This window comes from Biomphalaria glabrata, chromosome 6 (genome assembly GCF_947242115.1).
Source record: "Biomphalaria glabrata chromosome 6, xgBioGlab47.1, whole genome shotgun sequence".
Lineage (NCBI taxonomy): Eukaryota > Metazoa > Mollusca > Gastropoda > Planorbidae > Biomphalaria > Biomphalaria glabrata.
In genome coordinates, this window is record NC_074716.1 from 32,203,128 (window position 1) to 32,222,769 (window position 19,642).

The 19,642-nt window shown below is 40.6% G+C and overlaps 1 protein-coding gene across 3 annotated transcripts in view; it reads left to right on the forward strand.

The window, feature by feature from the left end:
- The first annotated feature begins 2,051 nt into the window (after positions 1-2,051).
- Positions 2,052-19,642, forward strand: part of LOC106074466 (potassium voltage-gated channel subfamily C member 3-like) — a 53,690-nt gene continuing 36,099 nt past the window's right edge. The window contains exons 1-3 of one of the 3 annotated variants that reach the window (XM_056032898.1): positions 2,052-2,189; positions 5,072-5,164; positions 5,697-5,822. The gene's annotated coding sequence lies outside the window, so the exon portion shown is untranslated. The remainder of the gene's footprint in view (positions 2,190-5,071; positions 5,165-5,696; positions 5,823-19,642) is intronic. The other 2 variants (XM_056032900.1, XM_056032902.1) reach the window with 2 other exon arrangements.

Sequence of the window (19,642 nt, forward strand, 5' to 3'; positions counted from 1 at the left end):
TAGGTCATACAGTTGGTGATATTACAGGTCTAGGCCGTACAGTTGGTGATATTACAGGTCTAGGCCATACAGTTGGTGATATTACAGGTCTAGGCCGTGGCGCTAATCGTTTTTCTGTATTGCTGAGCTTCAGAAACTCTTCCATCTGGAATCTACAATGCATTAATACTATAATAAAAAAAGAATTACATTAAGAAGGGTTGGAACGGATTGATACTGAACTGTGAGAGATATTCGAAGCGGAAACAGCATGTCAGTTTGTAATGAGCTTGATCGTCGTATTCGTGAAGACGTCTCGTAGCGGTCCATTCAGTTCACGCAAAGGACAGAACCGCGGTATTTTACTCAAGAAACATTTGTCGTTCTTGATGTTAAAAGATGAAAGACTCTAGAGTTGTGTTGGTGAACACGCATTGAAATTTCTTCTTGAAAAGTACTTTTGGAATCGATTTCATATCTAACGTATTTCACTAAAAAAAACGTTATGCTTAAACATTGAATTTCTTAAACATTGGTCATAATTTCGTATTTTCTCATATATGGAGTATCTGAATTACAAAGACAACTGATGTTTTTCATTAAAAATAGTTCCCCCCCCCCTGCAGGCCCTTGTGACGCCACTGGCTGAGATACCCCCACACCACCACAAAAAAGATTGGACTATAACGCCCTGAGAATGCCATAAGCATGAAAGAAGGTACAAAAACAATTAAGATTCTCACAAAATCCCACAAGGGACACTACTTTGTTTAGTTTCAACGTTTTGTATTCTGTTGTATAGAATGTCAAGTTGATCAAGGTAAGAACTACATACATGTTAGACGTAAGGTAAGAACTACATACATGTTAGACGTAAGGTAAGAACTACATACATGTTAGACGTAAGGTAAGAACTACATACATGTTAGACGTAAGGTAAGAACTACATACATGTTAGACGTAAGGTAAGAAGTACATACATGTTAGACGTAAGGTAAGAAGTACATACATGTTAGACGTAAGGTAAGAACTACATACATGTTAGACGTAAGGTAAGAACTACATACATGTTAGACGTAAGGTAAGAAGTACATACATGTTAGACGTAAGGTAAGAAGTACATACATGTTAGACGTAAGGTAAGAACTACATACATGTTAGACGTAAGGTAAGAACTACATACATGTTAGACGTAAGGTAAGAAGTACATACATGTTAGACGTAAGGTAAGAAGTACATACATGTTAGACGTAAGGTAAGAACTACATACATGTTAGACGTAAGGTAAGAACTACATACATGTTAGACGTAAGGTAAGAAGTACATACATGTTAGACGTAAGGTAAGAACTACATACATGTTAGACGTAAGGTAAGAACTACATACATGTTAGACGTAAGGTAAGAAGTACATACATGTTAGACGTAAGGTAAGAAGTACATACATGTTAGACGTAAGGTAAGAACTACATACATGTTAGACGTAAGGTAAGAACTACATACATGTTAGACGTAAGGTAAGAAGTATATACATGTTAGACGTAAGGTAAGAAGTACATACATGTTAGACGTAAGGTAAGAACTACATACATGTTAGACGTAAGGTAAGAACTACATACATGTTAGACGTAAGGTAAGAAGTACATACATGTTAGACGTAAGGTAAGAAGTACATACATGTTAGACGTAAGGTAAGAACTACATACATGTTAGACGTAAGGTAAGAACTACATACATGTTAGACGTAAGGTAAGAACTACATACATGTTAGACGTAAGGTAAGAACTATATACATGTTAGACGTAAGGTAAGAACTACATACATGTTAGACGTAAGGTAAGAACTACATACATGTTAGACGTAAGGTAAGAACTACATACATGTTAGACGTAAGGTAAGAACTACATACATGTTAGACGTAAGGTAAGAAGTACATAAATGTTAGAAGTGTACAAAGAGATCCACTGAGAATCACGTTGTCTGATATGTAGTGCAGAATGTCCAACTTTGTATTTTAACTTGGAGTGAATGCATGAACGATTTTGTCCTTGTCCAATATGACTACTCTGCTTACACAAGTACGTTCAATGTCTGAGACAAGACAGGACCAATTACCTGTGTTGACAGACTACAACACATGAGCAGACAGTGGCTTGTTGTCTGGTTCTCAGGGGAAATTCGTTTACAATGAACGTGATTGACAGCCAACAAGTAAGTCACCTACATTAAAAGTGTTTAAAACCTTATGCTACAAGGTAGTCTTCAAAAATGTCCATTAAGTTGACAGAGAATTTTTTGTAATTGCAATAATAAAACTGGCCTACTCTCAGAGTCTGGAGGTGTACATTATATCATGTGGCTATACAGGCCCATATGTGACCTATATATTTTGTCATATTTGATGTAGACGTGCTCTGTCTAAAATCTAATTAGTGGCGTCACTGGGGGGTGCAGTCCGCACCGGGCGATACCCACAAAGTATTTAACACCCAAGCGACAACTTTAAAAAAGAAATTAAGAGACTCTAACTAGATACTAGATAACTAGATACTAGATAACTAGATACTACATAACTAGTTCAAAAATAATGTGTTTTATTCTATTAATTTATAGTTTAACTGTCCAAAAAGTTAAATGCTGACAAAGGGAACGTGAAAGAGATCTTTTTGTTTTAAATGCCAAATAGTGGTTTCATGTGCACTGTACTTGTTCTATATTGACGCTAGTAGCTAGTAAAAACGACATTACTTGCAAAGTTTAAGAAATGAAGTCACCTTGTGAAGTCGTTTCTTCCTTTATGATATTAACAATACCATTCAAAATGTTCTTTGAAAGTAGTGTAAGGCGCTTTCGTGATGTGCCTTGTGCAGATACATCAGACGAGGTAACTCTAGACAAAACGAACTCAAAATAACACAGGCAAAAGGACAACAGTATAAGTCAGTCGACGCTGGTAGCGAATGTTGAACAAGACGTTTCATAATAACGAAGAGAACCGTCGACTGTCGTCAAGCTCATAAAAACGTCCTCTCTCTACAGCCGTCAATGGTATTATGGTTACGTTTCGCTATTCTTCTTCAAATCCTGTTCTTGTTTTTACTAGTCGCGTCATTGTCTCGAAGTCAAAACTTCCCTCTTCATGAAACAAATAACTAATTCCTAATCATGCCATAACTGTAGACATTTGTATGCCCCTTCACCCACGCGATTCTAAAGTATTTCTATGTCTTATAGCAAAGCTAAAGTCCCATTTCTCACGGCTACTAGACGATTTGTTGAACACAGGACGATCAAGCTCATAACAAACTTACATGTCACAACATTTCTCAAACTTGGGGAGCACAAACTAGGAGTTGGGGGGGGGGGGGTTGCGACGTCCATTCAACGGGACAAGACGTCCTGACAAAGGTGAAGGTGACTAAGAAGGTCAAATGTTGGGGAAATAATAAAAGTTTGTAGTTCTTTGTAGTTATCAATTAACGTTTATATGTTCACCCAGTAAAATGATATTATTATCAATGTTTTACAAAAATTAAAATATGGTAAAAGACGTCTTATCATCTTATAATAAAATGTAGACTTTTTAAAAAATGTAGACCTTTTTTAAAATGTAGACCTTTTCAAAATGTAGACATTTTTTAAATGTAGACCGTTTTAAAATGTATAACTGTTTCGTGAGAGACATTGGCAACACTATCATCTCAAAATTTTTGTAAAAGATATTTCGAAACATTTACAATAAAGGAATCATTTTCAACTTTCTTATGTCAAAATGGTACATCGTTATGTTGACGACTTTTGTGTGACAAAAAAATAATGTCCGAGGCCAGACGTTCCACTAAGACAAATATAATCTTATACGATCACGTCCATTACAGATGTATGTGCTCTATATGTGCCTGGTATTCTCTTGTATAATAGTATAGGCCGCTTCCTTCTTCATTATACTTAATTTGACTTGAGACATTTTTTAAAAACTTTAATGAATAGTGCGCTAAGACTTAGCTTTAAGAAACATCAATTACGTAACTATGGATTCTAAATTATGCAAAATAAAATCGGAGAAGCGTGATATGATTATATGCTTTAAGGTTTCCTTTCTTTTGTTACATTATTGAGTCCCTCCTAGAGCTCACTGTTGGAGCCTTCAGAATTCCACCAGGTCCCCAGCTAGTTAATTCGATTGGGGTAGAGGGGGGGGGGCGAACGAAATTTATTTTGACTAGGGAGTGCCAACTTTTAAAGTTTGAGAATTATCGCTCTTTAGCTTCGAATGTCTCTTACTCGGCGCGTCCAACTCATTCATATATTTTTTTTTAAAACTTGGAATCTACCAAACTAGGATAAAAAGCAATCTAGACCCAAAAGACGAGGGAAAAAAAGCATGACGCCCGGGGCTCCGCACCGAAACCCGGTGATGTAGCTTTCAGCGCTCCCCCGACCAATAGCTGAATAAGGGGGAAGCGAACGTACAATTTTGTATATATGGATGTCACTAGTAAAAGTTTGAATAACACTGGAATAATATAAAACCTATTCCGTTACGTTTAAGAGTCTTTCAAGTCTTTAGAAAAAAAGTGTCAATAATATTAACTATATTTCCAATTTTAATAATACAAAATCTGTATACTAATATTTGTAATAACTGTTGATAAAATGTCATATATATTGAAATTAAACAGAATCAACTCGTTTTACAGGTGTGTAGCAATCAATGAATATAGGTAACAGGCTCAATGTATTAACTCTTTCTCTCCGTAATTATTTACCACATTCTGGTGGAATCAACGTTGGTATCGTCAGTTAGGAGAGAAAGAGTTAACGTTTAACGTATAGAATAATTATAAACTAAAGATAGCTTCTTGTGGGAATTTTGTGTGGGAACGTTTTTTTTTTTTTGGGGGGGGGGGGGTAAACACGGAGTTAACTTCACCGGATGACACCAACCCTAATGACGCCACTGAGTCTGACTAGGGGATCAGAAGACGTTAGCTGTAATAAATATCTACAAAATGAGGTGCATTTGTGATATTATATGAAAGATCAGTATTATAACAAAAACAACTTCATTAAAATGTTTGTCGTATTTGTAGGCTTGTCTGTCTCTCAGTCTCGGGTTCTTTCAAAGACTTGATGCATTTGCCGACCTTGTTATTGATTGTTTGAACACACCTACAGAAACAAAGGTAGTGCGATTGTGTTTTCACCTTAAGTCATAAATTATCATAAGTTAACACTTTTTTGTTGTTTGTCACATGTCACGTATGCAGTCTTAGCCTTGGAAATAGTTTGCTAACAAGTTTCATTCCCAGTTAGAAAAATGTCCGGTCCACCTTTTTAGATTATAGTCATCCGAACGTCAAAAGCTCAACACTGTATAATCTTAATTTTGAAAAATTCAGAGCTTTAGGCCTCTCTTTTGCCTTGATAGAATACATCATTGAATTAGTAAGAACACAGATAACAGGGGCCTAAAAGGGACTGTCTAAATGCATGTGCCCTAGAGTTGTATCATTGTCAAGACTATCTTCACTAAACCTTCTTCTGTCAGGTCACACAATGGATTCTCTCCAACCACTCCTTGTCTGTATCCCCGCCCTGTATCCAGAGTATTAGACTCAGTTTTTTTGTGTCATAGCCTTCACAGGACAGGTGAAATTTATTATTGACACTCTCCTTCTTTCGTCCCACTTGTGATTTCTCAAGCTTATTTCACAGGGAGACGATAAGGGAACAGATCTAGCCTCTAACAGCGGGACATAGGTAGACACACATTCTGAAGTAATGAACATTGGCATGCAGTTTGTATAGAATAATCCAAGTTCAGTTTGATTCTTTAAACATGTAAGTAACTATGAGTAGCATTACTAATAAGTAAAGGATACTGTTTTTGAAGAGATTCCTAAAGATAAAAAATATGTTCCTATACGATTAAGTTTCACTCTGTTCAAATGAGTCGATGACAGATATTCCTATCTCCTGAGCAACTCTAAGCAATCCCTTGGTGAGAAAAAAAAAGTGTGAGAAAGATAGTAGAAGAGCGACCAATCTGAAGATGAACCTATTTGCTTTTTAAAGTCTTTACACACAGTTGGTTTGCACGCGGTGTTTATACCAGATCTAGCAAAGCGTTCCTTGAGATGTGTTGCATACCTTTTATGTTTTGTCACTTTCTCTTCACTTAGACTTGTCATGGCCAACGTATTTTTGATTTCAATTAGCTTCAAGTCATCTTCTACATTTCTTAGTGCAAAGAAACTTTCATTAAAAATATCTTTTTATATAATTCTCTTCTTCCCTCAAGAGTTTGGACGAGAAGAAAGGAAGATCACTCTCTTATTTCTGCAATTTTTTTTTTTTTAGTTTTCAAAAGATTTTTAATAATTTTCCGGATATTTCCATGACTTTTTCGTATATTTTGTTAGAAGTTATAAAATGGTTTAATTTAATAATTTACACCTAGAATTAGCACGGGTCCTTTAAAGGTGCAGGGCACACTGCGGTCATATAGGGCCTAAGGCCGCCCTGCAAAATAACGGCGTATGCTACGCCGTGGGTCGACTTGTGACTTTTTCTGTCGCTACTTTTGCAACATGGAGTACAGATAATGGAGCATTCTGTTTATTTTATAGTTTTCTAAAAAAAAAAAGACTTCTACGTGTTTCTACTAGCCAAAACTTTGGCATTTTTTTCTCAAGGAAATGAAGATATAGATCACGATATTTTTCACTTGGATACCTAATGACTTCTGATGTACTAGATTCCAATCTGAAGTAGCACTAACCTACTTTATTTGGATACAGTATTGTGGTTGAAATGTGATTTGGCCCGTTAATTCAAGTTATACACTTTCCTTTTATGAGTTCCGGGTGGGGTGTAAAGGTATGGCAGGGTAGAAGATTGTTCCAATTTGTTTCTTCGATAACAATCTTAGCATCCTCTCTATTCCCTTTTCCTAGAAAACGTATCGCATCAAGTAAGGTCAGATTCGGACATTGACCTTCCTACGATTTGTCGTTATCTTTTTTTTTTTTTTATATGAAAAAACAATGTCACTTCTGGCATGAGTGCTACGGAAAGGGAGGGGGCGGGGAGGAAATGAGCTCAGTTACAACCAGGTAAGTCCATGCCTGTCTTGTATAAATTGGCTACATTTTATGGTGCGGAGATAAGTCTGTAAAGCCTACATATGTTAGTGCGAATATGTTAGGATAGTCTCCTTAGCACATTCAAACTCAGTCATAATAAAAACGTTGTCTTCGTGGCAGCTAGTATGACGTTAGAGAAGATACAATTCTGTCCTAAATGACTTTCAATCCTTTGTCGTCATTAGAACGATGTTATTAAGACTTAGGTCAAAGCTGTTAGTTTATTAATGTTTTGATACAACTAGAATGTTTTCCCCTGATATTTCCTAAAATAGCCTATTAACTAGATATTGTACTAGACTCTAGACTCACTGTCTGGTACAATATTCGTACACGATATTTCTTCCACATCCATTCATAAATCAAGGCGTTTTTAGTTTTTTTGGCGATAATCGAATTTTCGAAACAAATCTTAAAATATCTTCACCAAAAAAAAAAAAACGCCTTGAATTCATATTACTGCAAACGCCTTTCGAATAACTAAAGAGATGAAATGACCTCACTAAATTGAATAATTTAATTTTTAAACATTGTAAATGTTTCACTTGATACTCAAATAATAATTATAATAATAATAAGGCTTGTCTACGAGTCCGAAGATTAATGAGGAATGCAGTATTTCCCTTGACTACGCATCCTAGCTGTGATCTACATATTTTGCCACATCCAGGGAAAGCATAACCATTGTCCATCGGTGGTCCATAAGATTTTCTTTTCACCGTCTGCGTGAATCCTCGGCAGCGGATTTTCTTTTAGTTTCAAATGTGTATCCGCGGCCTTTGTGAGTGACCTCCAACTGTCTCGTTCTAAGGCCACATGCAACCGGGTGCTCTCTTCTATGTCAATTTAGGCAAGTTGGCTTCTAATCTGGTCTTTAAAGCGTTTCCCTGGGCAACTCTGTTACGTTGACCACATTTTAGCTCACCAAAAAAAGACTGCCTTTGGCATACGTTTGTGGCCCATACGGAATACGTGTTCTGCCCAGCGTAACTGTGAGACCATAAGAAGTCCCTCTATACTGTCCATTCCGGCGTTAGCAAGAACATCACTGTTTGTAGTGCGGTTCTGCCACCGTATGTCCATGATGGAGCGCAAGCATCTTTGGTGAAAGCGCTCAAGTAGTCTTAGTTGCTTTCTGTATAATACCCGTGTCTCAGATCTATATAGAAGGATTAAGAGAACCACCGCCTGGTAGACATTTGATTTTTGTAGGCAGGCGGAGCGATTTGTTCCGCCAAACTCTTGCCTGAAGGCGTCCAAAATCACTATTGGCAATGTCCAGACGGTTATCATCTTCCCTTGAAAGTGAGGCGTCATTTGACACTATACTACCTAGATATGTGAAGTGGTCTACCACGTTAAGGCGCTGTCCGTTTACGGTGATCTTTGGAGCTGAGTAGGTTTTTAGTGGGTTATTTCTGGAACATGACTTCTGTTTTCCCGAGGTTTACAAACCGAAAGAGGCTGCAGCGTATGCAAATTCAAATGTAGATAACTATATAAAACTATATAAAACTAATATAACATGTTGGTGTTGTTCTTATTTTAATTCCACCCACCAACCTGCCTTCTGATAGGTGGACACTGGGTGAGTGGAAACTAAGTTTGAAAACAGTTCTAACGATTTTCCTAGAAATTTGACAGTTTATCCTTATTTCAAGAAAAAAACAAAATAACTAGCTAATTGCCACAAAGTGAAATATCTGGTTTGACATATATAAATTTCCAAAAATATAATAATAAATCTTAAAATTAAATGTGGCCTATTTTCAGTTTAAGTGTGGATTCATGCACCCATTCAAATTTGAGCGGCTCCCCCCCCCCCCGAAAGTGGAATAGCCGCTATTAGTTTTGTGTGCTTATCTATATAAATACATCATTTTTACAACTATTCAACATAATAGTAAAAAAAAAAAAAACACAACACGGGAGACTATTTAGTAAGGGAGGTAACTATTTAGCATTTTGAAGCATATTTATGTAAACATTTTTAGATTGTTTTGTAAAAATAAAAGATTTCTATTGCTTAATTAAATACTTTGTGTCATGTTAGCTACTTACATTCTAAACAAAATGTTTACTTTTTTTAAAAAAGAGAAACATATATGCAAAAAAAGTCAAACATGATTTAAAACAACAATTGGTAACTAGTGTTTCATATTATACAAGTTCAATGTCAACATTCCCCAGCCGGACTATGCCCATTGCAATCAATTCATTGAATGCATACAATCTATATATATAAATAGCTTCTCCTTCGCGATGGGAGATGAGCACATTTCTCATTTCCTATGGACTCGAAGATGACAGTAAAGGCCAATCCTTGCTTTAAAAAGCCGGCAGCATACGTGGGTGGGTTTGGTCAGTTGCAGATAGGCCTGCTTCTTCTCTTAGCTTTTTGTTGGTTCGGCGCTCTTTCACCCTGGCCACTCTTCTTGCTTCAAATTATGAGACTTCAATACTCACAGCTTCAAGCTGTGAGGAGCGATCGAGAGCTAGTGCTTCCCAGCCGTGAATGTAGAGTGTCTTCATAGCATTTGTATTGACCTCTCTGGGAGCACCTTCCTGCACACAACTCCTAGTACAGAAGTCGTTTGGAAAGGCGATTGTCATGCGGACTACATGTCCATCCCATCGAAGTTGGGACCTTTTTACTGTCGCATTGATATTGTTCATGTTGGACAGCTTTAAGATTTCTGTGTCTGGTATCTGGTTGGACCAACGCACCTTATGGCTACTCCTTAGTGTAGTGTCTGGTATCTGGTTGGACCAACGCACCTTATGGCTACTCCTTAGTGTAGTGTCTGGTATCTGGTTGGACCAACGCACCTTATGGCTACTCCTTAGTGTAGTGTCTGGTATCTGGTTGGACCAACGCACCTTATGGCTACTCCTTAGTGTAGTGTCTGGCATCTGGTTGGACCAACGCATCTTATGGCTACTCCTTAGTGTAGTGTCTGGCATCTGGTTGGACCAACGCACCTTATGGCTACTCCTTAGTGTAGTGTCTGGTATCTGGTTGGACCAACGCACCTTATGGCTACTCCTTAGTGTAGTGTCTGGCATCTGGTTGGACCAACGCACCTTATGGCTACTCCTTAACGTAGTGTCTGGCATCTGGTTGGACCAACGCACCTTATGGCTACTCCTTAGTGTAGTGTCTGGCATCTGGTTGGACCAACGCACCTTATGGCTACTCCTTAGCGTAGTGTCTGGTATCTGGTTGGACCAACGCACCTTATGGCTACTCCTTAGTGTAGTGTCTGGTATCTGGTTGGACCAACGCACCTTATGGCTACTCCTTAGTGTAGTGTCTGGTATCTGGTTGGACCAACGCACCTTATGGCTACTCCTTAGTGTAGTGTCTGGCATCTGGTTGGACCAACGCATCTTATGGCTACTCCTTAGTGTAGTGTCTGGCATCTGGTTGGACCAACGCACCTTATGGCTACTCCTTAGTGTAGTGTCTGGTATCTGGTTGGACCAACGCACCTTATGGCTACTCCTTAGTGTAGTGTCTGGCATCTGGTTGGACCAACGCATCTTATGGCTACTCCTTAGTGTAGTGTCTGGTATCTGGTTGGACCAACGCACCTTATGGCTACTCCTTAGTGTAGTGTCTGGTATCTGGTTGGACCAACGCACCTTATGGCTACTCCTTAGTGTAGTGTCTGGTATCTGGTTGGACCAACGCACCTTATGGCTACTCCTTAGTGTAGTGTCTGGCATCTGGTTGGACCAACGCATCTTATGGCTACTCCTTAGTGTAGTGTCTGGCATCTGGTTGGACCAACGCACCTTATGGCTACTCCTTAGTGTAGTGTCTGGTATCTGGTTGGACCAACGCACCTTATGGCTACTCCTTAGTGTAGTGTCTGGCATCTGGTTGGACCAACGCATCTTATGGCTACTCCTTAGTGTAGTGTCTGGCATCTGGTTGGACCAACGCATCTTATGGCTACTCCTTAGTGTAGTGTCTGGCATCTGGTTGGACCAACGCACCTTATGGCTACTCCTTAGTGTAGTGTCTGGTATCTGGTTGGACCAACGCACCTTATGGCTACTCCTTAGTGTAGTGTCTGGCATCTGGTTGGACCAACGCACCTTATGGCTACTCCTTAGTGTAGTGTCTGGTATCTGGTTGGACCAACGCACCTTATGGCTACTCCTTAACGTAGTGTCTGGCATCTGGTTGGACCAACGCACCTTATGGCTACTCCTTAGTGTAGTGTCTGGCATCTGGTTGGACCAACACACCTTATGGCTACTCCTTAGCGTAGTGTCTGGTATCTGGTTGGACCAACGCACCTTATGGCTACTCCTTAGTGTAGTGTCTGGTATCTGGTTGGACCAACGCACCTTATGGCTACTCCTTAGTGTAGTGTCTGGTATCTGGTTGGACCAACGCACCTTATGGCTACTCCTTAGTGTAGTGTCTGGTATCTGGTTGGACCAACGCACCTTATGGCTACTCCTTAGCGTAGTGTCTGGTATCTGGTTGGACCAACGCATCTTATGGCTACTCCTTAGTGTAGTGTCTGGTATCTGGTTGGACCAACGCACCTTATGGCTACTTCTTAGTGTAGTGTCTGGTATCTGGTTGGACCAACGCACCTTATGGCTACTCCTTAGTGTAGTGTCTGGTATCTGGTTGGACCAACGCACCTTATGGCTACTCCTTAGTGTAGTGTCTGGCATCTGGTTGGACCAACGCACCTTATGGCTACTCCTTAGTGTAGTGTCTGGTATCTGGTTGGACCAACGCACCTTATGGCTACTCCTTAGTGTAGTGTCTGGTATCTGGTTGGACCAACGCACCTTATGGCTACTCCTTAGCGTAGTGTCTGGTATCTGGTTGGACCAACGCATCTTATGGCTACTCCTTAGTGTAGTGTCTGGTATCTGGTTGGACCAACGCACCTTATGGCTACTCCTTAGCGTAGTGTCTGGTATCTGGTTGGACCAACGCACTTTATGGCTACTCCTTAGCGTAGTGTCTGGTATCTGGTTGGACCAACGCACCTTATGGCTACTCCTTAGTGTAGTGTCTGGTATCTGGTTGGACCAACGCACCTTATGGCTACTCCTTAGTGTAGTGTCTGGCATCTGGTTGGACCAACGCACCTTATGGCTACTCCTTAGTGTAGTGTCTGGTATCTGGTTGGACCAACGCACCTTATGGCTACTCCTTAGTGTAGTGTCTGGCACCTGGTTGGACCAACGCACCTTATGGCTACTCCTTAGTGTAGTGTCTGGCATCTGGTTGGACCAACGCACGTTATGGCTACTCCTTAGTGTAGTGTCTGGTATCTGGTTGGACCAACGCACCTTATGGCTACTCCTTAGTGTAGTGTCTGGCATCTGGTTGGACCAACGCACCTTATGGCTACTCCTTAACGTAGTGTCTGGCATCTGGTTGGACCAACGCACCTTATGGCTACTCCTTAGTGTAGTGTCTGGTATCTGGTTGGACCAACGCACCTTATGGCTACTCCTTAGCGTAGTGTCTGGTATCTGGTTGGACCAACGCACCTTATGGCTACTCCTTAGCGTAGTGTCTGGTATCTGGTTGGACCAACGCACCTTATGGCTACTCCTTAGTGTAGTGTCTGGTATCTGGTTGGACCAACGCACCTTATGGCTACTCCTTAATGTAGTGTCTGGTATCTGGTTGGACCAACGCACCTTATGGCTACTCCGTAGCGTAGTGTCTGGTATCTGGTTGGACCAACGCATCTTATGGCTACTCCTTAGTGTAGTGTCTGGTATCTGGTTGGACCAACGCACCTTATGGCTACTCCTTAGTGTAGTGTCTGGCATCTGGTTGGACCAACGCACCTTATGGCTACTCCTTAGTGTAGTGTCTGGTATCTGGTTGGACCAACGCACCTTATGGCTACTCCTTAGTGTAGTGTCTGGCATCTGGTTGGACCAACGCATCTTATGGCTACTCCTTAGTGTAGTGTCTGGCATCTGGTTGGACCAACGCATCTTATGGCTACTCCTTAGTGTAGTGTCTGGCATCTGGTTGGACCAACGCACCTTATGGCTACTCCTTAGTGTAGTGTCTGGTATCTGGTTGGACCAACGCACCTTATGGCTAATTCTTAGTGTAGTGTCTGGCATCTGGTTGGACCAACGCACCTTATGGCTACTCCTTAGTGTAGTGTCTGGTATCTGGTTGGACCAACGCACCTTATGGCTACTCCTTAGTGTAGTGTCTGGCATCTGGTTGGACCAACGCACCTTATGGCTACTCCTTAACGTAGTGTCTGGCATCTGGTTGGACCAACGCACCTTATGGCTACTCCTTAGTGTAGTGTCTGGCATCTGGTTGGACCAACGCACCTTATGGCTACTCCTTAGCGTAGTGTCTGGTATCTGGTTGGACCAACGCACCTTATGGCTACTCCTTAGTGTAGTGTCTGGTATCTGGTTGGACCAACGCACCTTATGGCTACTCCTTAGTGTAGTGTCTGGTATCTGGTTGGACCAACGCACCTTATGGCTACTCCTTAGTGTAGTGTCTGGTATCTGGTTGGACCAACGCACCTTATGGCTACTCCTTAGCGTAGTGTCTGGTATCTGGTTGGACCAACGCATCTTATGGCTACTCCTTAGTGTAGTGTCTGGTATCTGGTTGGACCAACGCACCTTATGGCTACTCCTTAGTGTAGTGTCTGGTATCTGGTTGGACCAACGCACCTTATGGCTACTCCTTAGTGTAGTGTCTGGCATCTGGTTGGACCAACGCACCTTATGGCTACTCCTTAACGTAGTGTCTGGCATCTGGTTGGACCAACGCACCTTATGGCTACTCCTTAGTGTAGTGTCTGGCATCTGGTTGGACCAACGCACCTTATGGCTACTCCTTAGCGTAGTGTCTGGTATCTGGTTGGACCAACGCACCTTATGGCTACTCCTTAGTGTAGTGTCTGGTATCTGGTTGGACCAACGCACCTTATGGCTACTCCTTAGTGTAGTGTCTGGTATCTGGTTGGACCAACGCACCTTATGGCTACTCCTTAGTGTAGTGTCTGGTATCTGGTTGGACCAACGCACCTTATGGCTACTCCTTAGCGTAGTGTCTGGTATCTGGTTGGACCAACGCATCTTATGGCTACTCCTTAGTGTAGTGTCTGGTATCTGGTTGGACCATAGCACCTTATGGCTACTCCTTAGCGTAGTGTCTGGTATCTGGTTGGACCAACGCACCTTATGGCTACTCCTTAGTGTAGTGTCTGGTATCTGTTTGGACCAACGCACCTTATGGCTACTCCTTAGTGTAGTGTCTGGTATCTGGTTGGACCAACGCACCTTATGGCTACTCCTTAGTGTAGTGTCTGGCATCTGGTTGGACCAACGCACCTTATGGCTACTCCTTAGTGTAGTGTCTGGTATCTGGTTGGACCAACGCACCTTATGGCTACTCCTTAGTGTAGTGTCTGGTATCTGGTTGGACCAACGCACCTTATGGCTATTCCTTAGCGTAGTGTCTGGTATCTGGTTGGACCAACGCATCTTATGGCTACTCCTTAGTGTAGTGTCTGGTATCTGGTTGGACCAACGCACCTTATGGCTACTCCTTAGCGTAGCGTCTGGTATCTGGTTGGACCAACGCACTTTATGGCTACTCCTTAGCGTAGTGTCTGGTATCTGGTTGGACCAACGCACCTTATGGCTACTCCTTAGCGTAGTGTCTGGTATCTGGTTGGACCAACGCACCTTATGGCTACTCCTTAGTGTAGTGTCTGGCATCTGGTTGGACCAACGCACCTTATGGCTACTCCTTAGTGTAGTGTCTGGTATCTGGTTGGACCAACGCACCTTATGGCTACTCATTAGTGTAGTGTCTGGCATCTGGTTGGACCAACGCATCTTATGGCTACTCCTTAGTGTAGTGTCTGGCATCTGGTTGGACCAACGCATCTTATGGCTACTCCTTAGTGTAGTGTCTGGCATCTGGTTGGACCAACGCACCTTATGGCTACTCCTTAGTGTAGTGTCTGGTATCTGGTTGGACCAACGCACCTTATGGCTACTCCTTAGTGTAGTGTCTGGCATCTGGTTGGACCAACGCACCTTATGGCTACTCCTTAGTGTAGTGTCTGGTATCTGGTTGGACCAACGCACCTTATGGCTACTCCTTAGTGTAGTGTCTGGCATCTGGTTGGACCAACGCACCTTATGGCTACTCCTTAACGTAGTGTCTGGCATCTGGTTGGACCAACGCACCTTATGGCTACTCCTTAGTGTAGTGTCTGGCATCTGGTTGGACCAACGCACCTTATGGCTACTCCTTAGCGTAGTGTCTGGTATCTGGTTGGACCAACCTACCTTATGGCTACTCCTTAGTGTAGTGTCTGGTATCTGGTTGGACCAACGCACCTTATGGCTACTCCTTAACGTAGTGTCTGGTATCTGGTTGGACCAACGCACCTTATGGCTACTCCTTAGTGTAGTGTCTGGTATCTGGTTGGACCAACGCACCTTATGGCTACTCCTTAACGTAGTGTCTGGTATCTGGTTGGACCAACGCATCTTATGGCTACTCCTTAACGTAGTGTCTGGTATCTGGTTGGACCAACGCACCTTATGGCTACTCCTTAGTGTAGTGTCTGGTATCTGGTTGGACCAACGCACCTTATGGCTACTCCTTAGTGTAGTGTCTGGTATCTGGTTGGACCAACGCACCTTATGGCTACTCCTTAGTGTAGTGTCTGGTATCTGGTTGGACCAACGCACCTTATGGCTACTCCTTAGTGTAGTGTCTGGCATCTGGTTGGACCAACGCATCTTATGGCTACTCCTTAGTGTAGTGTCTGGTATCTGGTTGGACCAACGCACCTTATGGCTACTCCTTAGTGTAGTGTCTGGTATCTGGTTGGACCAACGCACATTATGGCTACTCCTTAACGTAGTGTCTGGTATCTGGTTGGACCAACGCACCTTATGGCTACTCCTTAGTGTAGTGTCTGGCATCTGGTTGGACCAACGCACCTTATGGCTACTCCTTAGTGTAGATGGTGTGTCGGAAATATAGTACACTTTCGACACGAGCACGTCTCTTCTTTTTGTATCGGCCGAGATATGGTTGTAGTTGTTGATAGGGTTGTAATTGTTGATAGGGCTGTAGTTGTTGATAGGGTTGTAGTTGTTGATAGGGCTGTAGTTGTTGATAGGGCTGTAGTTGTTGATAGGGCTGTAGTAGTTGATAGGGCTGTAATTTTTGATAGGTTTGTAGTTGTTGATAGGGCTGTAGTTGTTGATAGGGCTGTAGTTGTTGATAGGGCTGTAGTTGTTGATAGGGCTGTAGTTGTTGATAGGGTTGTATTTGTTGATAGGGCTGTAGTTGTTGATAGGGCTGTAGTTGTTTATAGGGCTGTAGTTGTTGATAGGGCTGTAGTTGTTGATCGGGTTGTAGTTGTTGATAGGGCTGTAGTTGTTTATAGGGTTGTAGTTGTTGATAGGGCTGTAGTTGTTGATAGGGTTGTAGTTGTTGATAGGGCTGTAGTTGTTGATAGGGTTGTAGTTGTTGATAGGGTTGTAGTTGTTGATAGGGCTGTAGGTGTTGATAGGGCTGTAGTTGTTGATAGGGTTGTAGTTGTTGATAGGGCTGTAGTTGTTGATAGGGTTGTAGTTGTTGATAGGGTTGTAGTTGTTGATAGGGTTGTAGTTGTTGATAGGGTTGTAGTTGTTGATAGGGCTGTAGTTGTTGATAGGGCTGAAGTTGTTGATAGGGTTGTAGTTGTTGATAGGGTTGTAGTTGTTGATAGGGCTGTAATGGTTGATAGGGCTGTAGTTGTTGATAGGGTTGTAGTTGTTGATAGGGCTGTAGTTCTTGATAGGGCTGTAGTTGTTGATAGGGCTGTAGTTGTTGATAGGGTTGTAGTTGTTGATAGGGTTGTAGTTGTTGATAGTTTGTAGTTCATAGTTCTTGATAGTCTTTCTGAAAATATTGAAGTCTGTCTTTTTACCTGTCTAGGTGGACCACTTCGGGTCCGAATTTGAGTTTGTGTGTTCCACACAAACTGTCTAAGTAACCTTTTTGTTTTTGGTATTCAATAAAAAGTTAAATAAATAAATTGATTTTCAGGAACATTTTGCCCACCGTTTTATGTACAAACTAGACATATGTTACCCGCGACCCGCGGGTCTTTATTTGCGCATTACTGTCGATATAGTCACTGAGAGTGTTTTGTAAACAATTAAACGAAATAATAATGTAATAAGTAAAGCGAATGTGTCAATGTAAAAATAGTGTGAATGAAGCTATCAAATTAGAATAGCTAATAGGCTTAAATCCATTTGTTCAAATTAAAACATTTGCTTGTAGGCCTACATATATTTGATTAAAATTTGAGATGAATAGACTTAATTTAGTATGTTCATGTGTTACAGTATAAAGTAGATCTTGAGGTAGACATAGATCTAAATCTACACTAATCTAGAGTTAAAAATTGGCTTTTATGGAGTTCATTCTGTGTTGCGCATGCGTGACCTTTTTTCATTAATGAATATAGGCCTATCTCAACACGGCTACGCAGCTTTATTTAGCGAAAAGCGAACGAATGTATTAAAAATGCTTTAGAAAAACAAATTTGAATATTAATTTGATTAAAATATGAAATGAATGGACAATAATTAGTATGTTTATGTGTTAAAGCATAAAACAATCTTTACGAAAAGAAGTTTTATCATCTTAGAGTTCAATAAGAGTTTTAGACTTAGGCCTAGGAAAAGACTCAGTAGAGAGATGTATTAATCACTGTTAATGTATAACCATTTGGTAAAGGATGTTCGCCAGACATTACCCGCGGCCTACGGGTCTTAGTTTGTGTTTACTAATCTAGTGGATTGGATTTAGATGTATATTAAACTTAACTAATGATCCTTTCACGTTTTTTCTCTTTCGCTACGAAAATAAAATTAGTTTGGCGAAAATGGGTTTACCCGAAGCCGATACATTCATATCTATTAAAAACGAAAAGAGCGATAGCTTTGTTAAATGAATGGGATTATAAAGTGAACAATTAAACGAAATAATTTTTAGTACGCGATTCATGAATGGATATAGATCTAAGCCTATCTCAACTCGGCTTCGCACTTTTCGTAAACGAATGTAGCTTTAGAAAACCAAATTTGAATGTTTATTTGATCAAAATATGAAATGAATGGACTTTAATTAATATGTTCATGTGTTGAAGTATAAAACTATCTGTGCGAAGAGAAGTTTTATCATCTTAGAGTTGAATTAGAGTTTTAGATCTAGGGATGGGATTATAAAGTAAGCAATTAAACGAATTAATTTTTAGTACCCGATTCATTACGGTATTGTCTAAGGAAAAAAGTTCGCCAGGAAATCTGTAGTCACAGATATCAGTAACTAATTTATGTAAAAAATGCTTTTGAAACACAAAATTGAAGGTTAATTTTATTATATAATGAAATCAATGGACCTTCCTTTGTATTTTCATGTGTCAAAGTAAAAAACTATCTGCGCAAAGTGTATTTCTTAAAATTAGATCTAGGTCTAAATCCTTTCGATCTTTTCTCATGTCAACATTGTAGACATGGCCTAGATCCATAAAATACTATAGCTGTAATAGAGTCGGACAACTTTATTTTTTTTTTAGGGTCTTAAGTTTGTTTTAGGGCTACAATACATACACTACGGTCAAAGTTGGTACCCAAGGAACATTCCTGCCTAGTTTTATCAAGATTGGTCAAGCGGTTTGGATGTCTATAAGTAACATACATCCATACATACATACATACACCATGTAACATAATAGTATTATATGTACATTTGCACACTAGCGCGTCAGTGCAACACCGCTTGTGTTTACGTAATAAACGGAGTTCCTAATATGTCTTCCCTCTTAAACACTAGTTTGTTATTTGTGTAACACGAATATTTTACATGGTGTCAGAATAAAACTTGAAAAGCTGTCCAGACAAAGGTTTTTATTAATCTAATAATGGCTTCTTTTTATTTTGAGCAACCAATCTTGAATTGGAATGCTAAAGATCTGTATCAAGAGTTTTTAAGGTTTCAACAGCAGGTGAGCTTTTGTTTCAAAGGACCGTTAGCTGGTGCCGATAGTAAACAAAAAGCCGGATGGCTGGGAATGTGGATAGGTCAACAAGGCCGTGAAGTTTACAAAACTCTAAATATTACTGATAGTGAAGAGGGAGATCCGCAATTTCTATTAAAGAAAATAGAAGACTACATAAGGCCAAGACAAAATAAAAGAGTGTCTAGATTTAGAGCACATCAGAGAAAGCAGGTAGAAGGAGAAAGTTTTGATAACTTTGTTAAAGACCTAAAGCTTCTCATTATGGACTGTGAGTATGACAACCCAGACGATATGCTTATTGATTTGATCATTAGTGGAGTCATACACGAAAAGGTACAATTAAGACTTCTTGATCAGGGACAGAAGTTGACCCTTAGCAAGGCAATAGAAATTGGACAACAATATGAGATGTCGCAAAGCCAAGTGAAAATGTTTA